The following is a 12405-nucleotide window of genomic DNA, read 5'->3' on the forward strand; positions in this document are numbered from 1 at the left end:
AGGACAGGCCCCAGGCAAGGGCAATGTTCCTGATGGCTGCAGACTTTTCTGGTACTGCCGTAACCTGCAATTCCCAATCTGGCCGGTCTTGGCACTGGGCAGAGTTTCTGATGAGAAGAAGTGTCATTGCAGCACCTCATCCCCATGCCTTGTGCCTGGCTTCCAGCATTGTGACCTGGGAGGGGACGTGTCCATCACCAGCTCCCTATTTGCTAGAGGGTTGTCTGCAAGGCCCTTGAGTGACCTCAAAGCTCCCCAGTTTCTGAAGGCCATGGGGACTGACGTTCAAAGTTATACATGACATTCACTGGCCTTGTAGGAGGAAAGAACCAGGGCATTCTGAGTAACAAGAGAAAAGACCACGTTTCCCAGTTCTTTAGAGTTTCTTGAATGAGAGGGTTACTTTAAGGCTTATTTAAGGATTGAAGGAAAACCAGTAATTTAAATTTGTGATGTGGCTTTGCAAATGGCAAGTCACCTTGTCAATGAACCATTTTAGTCTTTCAGGAAGTTTGTGTCAGCTTGTGTGTTGTTCCCACTTCACAGACAACAAAGTTAAAGCCTGGGGAGATTGTGACTTGCCAAAGGCAAGTGACCTCACAAGGCTGGTTAGTAACAGAGCAATTGGAATAGAAAACATATCTCTGACCTCCAAGGGTTAACTGTGCCAGCCGGGCAGGGCCTGACTGAGCAGCAGGGTCCGCTGAAGGGGTGGGATGCGGATGTGGGGTGGCCCAGAACCAGCACGAGGGAGGGACAGGCAGGGTGAGCTGGGGGAGTGGGGTGGGAGCAGATAGAGCCCCAGGTGGGGAGTTTATGCCAGTGGCCTAGAAGCCCCTGGTAGGGGCCAGTCAGTGCTGGGCGGGGGGTGCCCTCTGCCTCCAGGGATGAGGCTGGAATGCTGTGTCCCAACTCTTCAGCTGGTGCACAATCCACACTACTTCTTTTGATACAGTTCTAAATCCATGAAATGATTATGTGTTATCATTAAGACTGTTGGGGCGCCTGGTGGCTCAGTTGGTGAAGCGTCTGCCTTCAACTCAGGTCATGGTCCCAGGGTCCTGGGATTGAGCCCAGCGTCAGGCTCCCTGCTCAGTGGGGAGCCTGCTTCTTTTTCTCCCTCTGCCTGCCGCTCTGCCTACTTGTGCTCTCTCTCTCTCTCTCTGCCAAATAAATAAATAAAATCTTAAAAAAAAAAAAAAAGACTGTTACAGGTACAGACACTGTGTTTTCTTCCTCTTGGGATTTACTTCTTTAGATTTTTAAATATGAAATGAGCAGTTTCTATCAATTTGAATTAGCTGAAGATAGTTCCGAATTTTCTTATAAGTGGTTTTTCATATGTAAAAAATGAATTTCAGAATCAGCTGGTAATCTCTCTGCTCTCTTCAAAATGGCATTTGAATTTGGCAGGAAAAGAATATTGCTATCGCCTTGTTTCTAAAGAAGATCCTCTGTAGATACTCTCACTTAAAAAATTCTCTATCGAAAAAAATATTTCTCTATTTTTGTCAGATAGATAATCTTGAAAGGAGTCAAGCATACATTTGAAAATATGACAAAACATTTTCCCCAGGCAGGTAGTCTATTGGAGAAAAATCACTCTGATCAGATTCTTGGTGTGCCTGAGAGCAGGGGTTTGGGAGGGGTAAGGGGACGTGCCTTTACCTGAGCAGGAGGGACCGGCAGTCAGAGCAGCAGAATAGTTGAGGTCAAGTGGACTGCAGCACTGGGCAGTTTAATGGTTGTCTTTTATAGCCAAGAAAATAAAACGCCATGCATAACTTTCCTCAGGCCACACAGCTGGCTCAGTCAGAAGTGGGTTGGAATCCAGTTTCTTCTAGCCCAGTGCTTTTCTCTGTATGACCCAGTGCCCCCATATACCCTGCCCTTTGGTCAGTAGCTTAAAAGAAGGAGCTCTGGTCACTACTCATTAGTAGACACTGTTTATTTTATTTTTTGATGGCTCATAAGGAATGATGGAGTGAAACAATGATCGTATCACTATTTATATCTGTGGTGAGGATTTTGGAACTCAATGTTTTTAAAAGAGTAGATGAAGCTATAGTTTGTTTTTATGCAAAATACTGTTAACTGCTAGGACATTGGTCTACCGACTGGTTCACTGGATACCAACCCTGTGATAGTGTGTGTCTGAGGACCCACAGGTGACTTGGGCATAGTCTTTGCCACCAGGACCTCATGTCAAATAGCAGTGGTCCACCTTTCAGGGTCTGCAAGGTCAAAACTAATTTCATCGTGATACTAAGATGGTATTTGCCTTTTCCACTCATCCTCTCATGAGCATATGGTGGAGTTTTCCAGAAGCCACATGACACGTGACGTTGCACCCGATTGAACATCCGCAGATCTGAGACTATGGCTCTCTTCATCAAGCCAGGTACTAAGGAGATCGGCAAATGTAAAACAGGGCCACTTCTCTGACTGTTTTTCAAAAAGTCCCTTTTGATAAAGCCACGTTCACTCCGTGTCTTCTACCTGGCATGCCTTCCTTCCTCCTCTCTATCATGAAGATGACCTTTCCTGCCAGGACAAAGCCCCCCTTTCTGAGCACAGCTGCATTTTTTGCTCTCCTCTGAGAAGAAGAGGAGAGCACGCACCTACCCAGCACAAGCCAGGCCACGCTAATGTTGTCTGTGTGATTTGCATGGCTGTCTTTTCGGGTAGACTTGTAGGGATTTGGGTTCATCTCTTAAACTGTGTACTGCTTACTGCCAGGCATGGCTGGGCTAAGAGCAAACACTCATGGGCCTAACTACCAATGGGTTGTGTTGAAAGGGAGGACACGTACAGCACAGCAATGGTTCTCATTTCTTTAACACACTTCGAAGCCATCCTTGTTAGGAGGCCTGGATGTGCACTTGGAGTGTGAAGGTACAGCAGCTCATTTTTTGCACAGACGGGGAGGGATGGTTTTCTCTGGACTCTACACCCTCTCCTGTTCACCTGCCCCCCCCCCCCCACCCTGCTGCCCTCCTGGTGTGACAGCCCCGGGCGGCACTTCTCGTGGTGGGAATCCTGTGGCTGATTCTCTAGATGTGCATTGCCTTGGTGGTGCGGGGTAGAAGCGGTTCCAACGGGACATCCGTCCTGTGCCTGCGTGCCTGCGATCTGTGCACTACGGGGTTGGGGTCGTGTGGCAGAAGGACCCGATTCATGCTGAGTTGGGGCACCAGCATGCCAAACGTCTTGCTTGAGAGATGAGAGTCTGATAATTTTCTTTCCGTGACAGCTGGTATTTGAGCCCACTCTTCAGATGAGCACTGCAGAGGCTGCTGGATGACAAACACGTGGTGGCAGGTCCTTTGTGGTCTCCCTGCCCCACTTTGAATTGTAAGCTCTCTTCGTTTTCAGACTTGGTTAAATGTCAGCGCATCATCACATGACAGTCTGGGCTCTGTGAATGAGCTACTGGAGTTGGCAGGGATGGGGGGCACTCTCACCCTGAGCACCCCTCAAGCACAGGGAAAGCCAAGCCCCTTGGGCTGTGTCGGAGGGCGGGAGGGCCCCCCCGCCCCCCGCCCCCCCGGGCCCCGGCCACCCCGAAGGCCTCGTGGTGGGAGTGGTAACTCTCATCCACTCTTGGTGTCCGTGTAATGCAGCAGTCTTGATATCTGAACCGATTTGGGGCAACTGGTCCCACCCAGTGAGGAGCAACCACAGAGCCTGCACGTTTGTTTCAATTCTGAACCCAGGTCACTCAGTACAAAATGAAGCTTTTAGTTCTGTGTATTGGGGAGGGGATAGAGAAGCCCTCCACAAACAAAGATTCTTTTTTCCCTTCTTGGCATAAGCCAAGTGTTTTAATATAAGCTTATGTCCACTCTCTTCTTATGCAAAGTAATTAAATTTCTCAACCTCTGGATCTACAGCTACACCAGAAAATGACAACAATTAGCGTTATTAATGTGAGAGCTCAAAAAGGTCTTCTAAGTATGAATAAATAGGTGACAGAGGGAAAACATTAAGGCTCATAATTTCTAGGAATGTTTTTTAAGATATGTGAATGTGACCAGCTATGTGCATTTCTCCAAATCTCCCTCTGAATGTTGTATAATTTATAACACAATAATAGCTATTAATGATCATCTGCATCTCATTGTTCTGGTTTGAATACCTTTATGTCCAGACAAATCGAATGGCAGAAATGTGGCTCCCCCTGGGGAAGACCATGTTAATACATCACCGTGAATTGCTCATGACACCGAGGGGCCAGGAGGAGCCCTGGCCTGGGGTTCAGGCTCAGGGAGCCAGAGCAGGATGACAGCTAGGCCACCGCCATCTGGCCACACTGCTCCCGGAAAGGGGCGTGGGCTGAACGAGCAGGTGTGGTGCTCATCCCGAGGGTACGAGCGTAGCCGGCCTCCAGTGCCACCCTGGCTTCTCAGCGGGCCTCCCCGCTTCCTCCTGTGGCCACAGGCCCGTGTGGGTGTCCAGTCCGCTCATCCAGCCACCACTCCATGCGCGCTCCCTCTAGGCTCTGTTTCCATCTCCTAACCATTCTCTAGACTTCAATAAATGTTCAACTCCTTTCTATCTTCACCGAGCATAAGGGAGAGCCCTTTTCAACGGACATGATTTTTACCACTGACTTTTAAATCCTCATCTAACAAGACACCGTACTTCCGTAGTATTTAATATTTACTATGGGGCGTTTTAAGAGAAAAGAAACCTTGCTCAAGATGAAACGGTTTTGCGCACTGTTCTTGCTCAGTTTGTTCATGAACAGTGAGTTAGAACGAGTGCTTTCATCTTAGTTGGGAAATTACAGGCAAGGGGGAGTCAGGGGCTCTGGGTGGGGAACGTGTTCAGTGAGTTTGCTCTTCACGGGCCTGTGTTTCAGTCTCATGCCACTGTCCCACGGGGTGTGCGCGCTGGACACCAGGGTCAGGCTGCACTGAACTTGTCCTCGGGGCCTGTCGTGTCTTTGCTTTCCAGGGGAACGTCTTCGGGAGGGTTTTTCTCCCAGGGAAATTCATAGCAACAGGCGAACTTCCCCCTGCTGGTATTCTCAAGATACGTTTTGGGCTAACATTTGATGTCATCTTTGATGACATGCAGTCACATGGCCTGGAAAATCCTGTGGCAAAGCACGAGAAATGTGAGTCTGTGCTGGTGACAGTGCGGGAGGGGTTCAGGACGACCTGGAGCCCTCCTCAGATGCTCGGAGAGTGAGGCAGGGGTTTGAGAGAGGAAACTGGGCAGAGCTGTTCACTGCACCCACCCTCCACTGTCCGCTGTCTGATTGGGGTCAGGGTGTGGAGGGTCAGCTCTGTGTATTGATTTGGTGGAACGACCCCATTTAGTTCACCCTTGGAACGGGTCCCCGCCAGTGCACCATGGGACCTCGGGGCAGTTCCTGTACCTGCAGGGCTCAGTCCCTCTCAGCATGTGGCCTGATCCTGTCCAGTGGACTTCCACCAGACACCATCGGGCCTTCCTTACCTTCCACATCATCCGAGGATGGTCACCAGCCTCTGGCTGCTGGCTGGCCACTCTCCCTGCTGACCATGATCTTGAGCCCTGGTAATGACATGCTTTTGAACAGCCAGCATGACACCTTTCCTTTGTTTTTTCATGGCAGGGATGATGTTTTTTACTTGTTTTTCACTTGTACACCTCCAGTGAATCAATATGGGTCAAAACCATTGGCCAGGAAACAGGCCGCTCACCAGAAAGAGAGGCCCCAGAAAATCCACGGCACCTGCAATGCTCATGCTCACAGTAGGTCACAGTCCTTTCTCTCTCTGTTGATTGATTAACCAATCGATCAGTAGATCATACAGTACTGGGATGGACTGCTTTTGTGCACTGTGAAATAAGTTGAAGATACTATTTTAGAAACATGTAGCATTAGAGCTGATCATCACCATTGCAGACCAAGTACTATTAAAAATGGTGTGTGTATTTTACCTAGGGAAGAATGGTCCTTGCAGTATAAACGCTGCGAATCTCATGCACTCTGTGTAACACTAGTCTCAGATGAGAGAAAGGGTTTCTGGGTGAATTATATATGGGAAGCATGCCAACTAGATTACCTCTTAAAGATTGTGGTATACCTTAGGGATTTGCAGTCAGAGAAAACTTACAGAAAGAAACCTGTTTTATGTTATATAATTATATTCTAGTATTTTTCCCATTTTTGATCATTAATACTTTTATTTATTAATACAACAGACGTTTATTTGAGGGCCTGTCCATTTTTCTAGAGCTAAGGATACAGCTGTGACCAAAACAGAGATCTTTGCTCTCATAAGTATATTGTAGAACGTTTAATTTTTATTTATTTTTTAAAAGATTTTATTTATTTGAGAGAGAGAGAGCATACACACACAAGCGGGGTGTGGAGAGGAAGGAGAGGGAGATACAGACTTCCTGCTGAGCAGGGAGCCCGACGTGAGGCTCGATCCCAGGACCCCAAGATCAAGACCTGGACCTAAGGCAGACCTGCTGAGTCACCTTTATTTTTAACAAAATTTTCCCCCAAGTAACAGCAGTTAAATTACAGTATATGTTAACTAACTGGAATTTAAATAAAAATTTGTAAAGAAAAAAAATAAATAGGGGTGACTGGGTGGCTCATTCGGTTAAGCATCTGCCTTTGGCTCTGGTCATGATCTCAGGGTCCTGGGATCGAGGCCCGCATCGGGCTCCCTGCTCAGTGGAGAGCCTGCTTCTCTCTCTCCTTCTGCCCCTCCCCACTCATTCTCTCTCTCTTTCAGATATAATCTTTAAAAAAATAATAGTAAGTAAAAAGATAAAAAAATTTAAAAACCAAAAAAACCAACAGCAGTTCATAGGACATCTGCTCCCATGCCACATATTTTGGGAGACACAACTTTATATTGATGAGCTCCCAAGCAAAGTGTGCATTTTCATTAGAACGCTTCTAGCCATGGTCTGAGATGCACAAAATTAGAATAAGAATCTTCTAGATAGTGAATAATGGGACAATTCCTGGAAAACTAGATGGAGTAAAGCAGACAGTCGACAGCATTCCTTGTCTCGCACTGTGCTGGCTTCTTCTTTGTGCCATAGGGACACCAGCTTGTGAGGGCCTCGTACATGGCCCTGGGGCAGCTCTGGGCCACGGTCCTTGTAGGTCCAGTACCATCCTGAGGCTGATTTCTGTTACTGCAGCTCACACGGGGGGGCCGCCACAGACAGCCAAGTGGTGAGCAGGCCTCAGTGTTGCGAAATGGTCCCTTTTGCCTTCTTGGTTCTGCGGGGCTAGCTTTCCTTCACTGAACTTCACTGTCTGCTGAGCTCCTGGGAAAGAGCGATGGCTCAATTTCCTTCTTGTTCGGAGGATGCCAGCTCTGTATTCACTTCCTATTACCACTTCACTGGACACAAATCGCATCTTCATTTGAGTGCTGCGACCACATCCAAACCAGGTTTTATTATTTTTGTTTTTAAGATTTTTTATTTATTTACTTTGGCTGGGAGAGTCAGAGGGAGAGAATATCAAGCAGACTTTGTGCTGAGCATGGAGCCTGCTGAGGGGCTCGATCCCATGACCCTGAGATCATGACCTGAGCTGAAATCACGAGTGGGTGAGATGCTTAACCGACTGAGCCACCCAGGTGCCCCCAAGACCAGGTGTTAGAAATAAGTTTACTATAAACACTCAGTAGAATATGTCAATTTATTATTTTTTTGTTCTCAAATGAGTTTTGCTTCTAGCTCATTCCTTTATCCCAATCTTGTTGGTTTGCACAAAGAGCCAAGTTATGGCTAGGACTTGCTGAGACAGGCTCGGACTGCCCCATAGCTCTCGGCCTCAGGAAGGCAGCTGAGTGCTCATTGCTGCAGGCAAACTCTGCATGTCCTTGATCCTGCGAATCTCTCAAGTTAACCAAATATAAATGTCACTTCTACAGTTTTAATCAAACCTCAAACGCTGTGCCAGAAATTAATATGCTGGGGCTCCAGATGACCAGCATTATGAAAAGCATTTATGCATTCTATGGACTGTGACTATGTGTTTAATATCCAAATAAAGAATAGGAACTTTTGCTTGTGATGATAAGAGACAAACAAAGTAGTAATTACGCAGAGAGATATGGTGACGCGTCATTACAAAGTACAAAATTAAATGCTGACTGAAATTTTCATAGCCAGATTTTGGGTTTGGGATTCTATAATTATATATTCACAACTTACACTTGTCCATAAATTTGTACCTGTCATATATGCAGTGTTTCCAAGACATATATATATTTTTTCAGGAGCCACTCAGACATTCTAGCAGAAGAGTTGATTTAGTGTGTAATTAGGAATGAAGTTTCCAAATCAGATAGAGACCAGCTTCTGCATCTGGGAAATAGGAATTGGGGACGGTGCCAGATCTTCCTCAGTGTCTTTGATTACCCTTCAAAATCCTGAAAGTTTCCAAATTAGCATCAGTAGACCTATGAACAATGCCTGTTAAAGTGACAGAATGAATGACTGACTGCCTTTTCCTCCAGGACACACATTGTTCACACAACAATGATGGGTCTCCAAGTGTTCCTCTCCCACAGCACCCTTCAGGGCCATGGCTGCCGCACGCTGTGGGGTAACCTGGGGTAGGTGGAGGTCAGAACGGGTTGCATAGTCTCAGGGTCTACTTCTGACCTCGGGATGCACCACAACATGGAAGGAAGACCTACCATGTCTTACGTTCCACTCCGTGGATCAAATGTTCTTGGCATTTAGAGACCAGTATACTTTTCCATATCATGGTATCTTTTAAGGACTCCTTTTAATTTATCTCCCCACCCTGCACCATGCCAGCACACAATCCATAAAGGGGGTCGGTCCTTCTGAGGGTTTCCTTCAGGGTCCCAACTAAGGCTCTCCCCCTCTTCTTCTTGCTCTTGGCATTTTGGGAAACACACATTCAGTGAACACTGTAGAGGTTCCAGATTGTCACAGGCATTCCTGATGTCTTAGCACCAAGCACAGCGCTCAAACCCACACGTATGCTCTCAGGATCCAGTATTCACAGGGCAGGATAGGGCAAGTAAGAAAGCTCTATCTATATGGCAAATGGGAAGGATAAAGGATTCTAGCTCCCGTGTGGTAGAGATGCTTGAACAACAATGGGAAGCAGAGTACAGAAGTTCCTATCTCTTAATTTAAAAATAGCCAAAGTTAGAGAAGAAGATATCTATCCTAAAGATTCTATCCTATAGCTATAAGGGTAGGACCCACAAGGAGCAAGTTACAGGGTTTGCTAATTTTGATGCCTTCTGTATGTTTCCAGGTAGAGATCAGTTAGGCTCCTTAACAGTTAACACAAAGTACTTTGTGTTTATTTTGGAGCTATCGAGGGTAGATCCAGAAATATTGGTCCCTACTCTACAGTCTGGGAGGCTAAATTTTGACAATCAGAAAGTCAGTGAGCAAAAACACCTGGGGCGTATAAGAGAAAAGAAAAAATATATAACAGAGAACTTATTTTATGCCAGGCTTTATGCTAGATGCTTTGCAAACATTTTGCTATTTAATCCTTACAATTGTGTTATCAGCCCAATTTATATATAAGGAAATGTAAGCTGTTTGAGATGAAGCAACTTTGCCCCATTTCACGCAACTTGTGCAGGGAAGAGCTGGGGATTTGTCCTGGGTCCTCGGGGCTACAGCAGGCTGATTTTCTGCACCTTACATCTGGAGAGTGTTTTGCAGTTTACAAGATGGTTTTCTATGTGTTTTCCTAATCTATTTGGTGAATGGGTTACGAGTGACAGTCTGATGTGGATGGGCAGGTTCCTGACTCAGGGCTGGGAGCATAGAGCATCTTGCTTTGTGAGCATGAAAAGGGTGACTGAATCAGCACTGATACCTTTCTTTCCTTCAGTGATCATCCTTCCCTCCAAAACTTAGAATGGGAAGAAGATGGAAGTGTACTTACAATAGGAGCTCGGTTGGGGAGGCATGTAATTGAGCAGAATGGGATACTTACTAATACTGGAATCACAGGGCAGTAAGAACAAATACTACTGTTCACTGAGGGCCTCCTATGTGCCGGGCTCCATGGCGGGAGCTGTGATGTCACTCCTCTCAGCAGCTGTTCCTAAGAGCGACAAACTGCGGCCAGGACAAGTGCGGGACCATGAAGGAAATGGAACAGAGGTGCTCAGCAGCAATAGGACCGTACCTTCCTCACACTATTTCATTTCTCCTTGAACCTGGTATTATGTCTTAAATTCCCATCATCCAAATGTCTTTTCTAACATGCTCATGAAGTTGCTTTTATTGAGATATTATTGACATACAACATTACATTCATTTCAGCTGTACAGCATAATGATTCAGTGTTTGTATATTTTGTGAAGTGATCATCCCAATAATTCTCATCACTATTGGTCACCGTGCAGGGCCACAAATGTTTTTTCTTCTTTTCTTATGATGAGAACTTTCAACAAACACTCCTACAGCGACTTTCGAATATACAGTAGAGTATCGTTAACCGTAGTCGCCATGCTGTACGTTACATCCCAGGACTAATTTTATAACTGAAAGTGTATATTTTTCACCGCCTTCACCCATTTCACGCATCCCCCACTTCCACCCCCTCCTTTGGTAACCACCCATCTGTTTTCCGCGTATGAGTTTTTTGAGGATAGAGATGGAATCTTTTGCTTCTTTGCATCACCTACAGTGTGTGCCATAGTGCTTTGCGTGTAGAAAGGGCACCATAAAGAGTTCCTGGTTGTATTTGGAAACAACACTCATAAGTCCGAAGTTCTGTTTAGTCTTTTGATGCCAAAGCTAACTTTTCAGTGAAGAACACTTTCTTTGATTACAGCCCTTGGCACGTGGAGGTTAATTCACTGAGCCTTGTCCCGGACCAAGGGCATGTCAATTGAGTTCGCTGTTCTCACCAAGAAATCCTTGAATATCAGCTTTCAGATCAAACACAAAAACAAAGCCACCACACACACCTTCGACCACAGATTTTCACATAATGTGAAGAGTTTTGGTCTCTTAAAGCCACACAAAGTAGCTCTTGCCACTTATTTGAGTCCATGGTCTCTGACCCCGTCCTTTACGGAAACACCATGACTGGTTTAAAATCAGAATTGGGCATAGGGTGGATGTATTTCAGGAACTCTAAAAAGGACAAAATATCTCTCTACTCAGCTCAGTCAATGAGTACCTGTCTTTGACATGTTGCGAGTTTATTTATGGGGTCCGAATTATGAGAGTTAATACTGTTTTGTCAAAACCTTGTATGGCATCCCTCTGATTAGGACTGTGCATGGTGACTTATTTTCAGCAACGGTACATGGCATGATGGGCCATCATTACTCAACATCTCATTTGAGCCCTGGCAGATCACTCGGAGCTATTATGCATAGGCGAGCACTTAGCATATTTAATGTGCTTTACCAACAGTTGATATTCTTCATCACTACAAAATAAATGTAACTGCATAAAGATTTTGAACACAAAAACATTTCTAACTTTTTCTTTCCCTTTTCCTTCGGTATTTATTTAATCTCCTGGTGTCAGTTTCATTCAGTGGCGGAAAGATTATCTATTTTCCTTTAGTGTTAGAAGTTTTACTTAAATATGTCTTTAAGCGGGGGGAAGGTAAAGGGAAGGCACTTTATGTCCCTAAGGTGGTTTTCCTCCTGTCTGGGGCTGGTTTCCGTGCAGGGCAATGTCAGGCAGCAGGATGCGCTATGACCTCCCAGGGATGCAGGGCTCACCGTGTGTGACCTCGGGCCAGTCACTCAGCCGCTGGGGGTTTCCAGTTTTGTAAAATCAGCACAATGATACAATAACATTATTCTAATACTATCCAAGAGACAAATATATATCTAATATTACCTACTAGAGATGGCGCATCATTTTGAAATCTATAAAGAACAATGCAAACACAGGGGTATCTCTTTCCATTCACCTTCCTCTCCACGTTCTGCTCCTTTAGAGTATTTCTGAGATTGAGTTTTACCTTCTTTCAGTCTTGGGAAATCCCTTTGCTGGCCTCCTGAGACCATCCTGATGCATCTGTGACTTTGATCTACTGCACATTCCTGCCTCTAACCCTCTGCTCTCGGGACCTATGGATTAACATTTGCTCTGTTCCTGCTCCTCCGGCATCTTCTCCTCTTCTCCATTCCCCTCCTGCTGCTTTGTCCCCACTGCACACTGTTGTCTGCCTCTTCCACATCCCATCGTTTTCTCTTCTCATCCACCTGTTCCTTCCTGCCCTCAGCCTCTGCTTTGCAAGTACCAAAAATATCTAAAATTAATCCATTCTCCCCCAGGGATGCACTTCATCTGCTTCTTGCTGCAGTGTTAGCGCTCCTGTACCCATCCCCAGCGGCAGGCTCCTCTGCTCAGATGGCATGCCTAGTCCCGACTAGACTTCCATCTACCTCCCAGAGT

The sequence above is a fragment of the Mirounga leonina genome, unplaced genomic scaffold, assembly GCF_011800145.1.
Source record: "Mirounga leonina isolate KUSES-001 unplaced genomic scaffold, KU_Mleo_1.0 Mir_93, whole genome shotgun sequence".
In the NCBI taxonomy this organism is placed as follows: Eukaryota; Metazoa; Chordata; class Mammalia; order Carnivora; family Phocidae; genus Mirounga; species Mirounga leonina.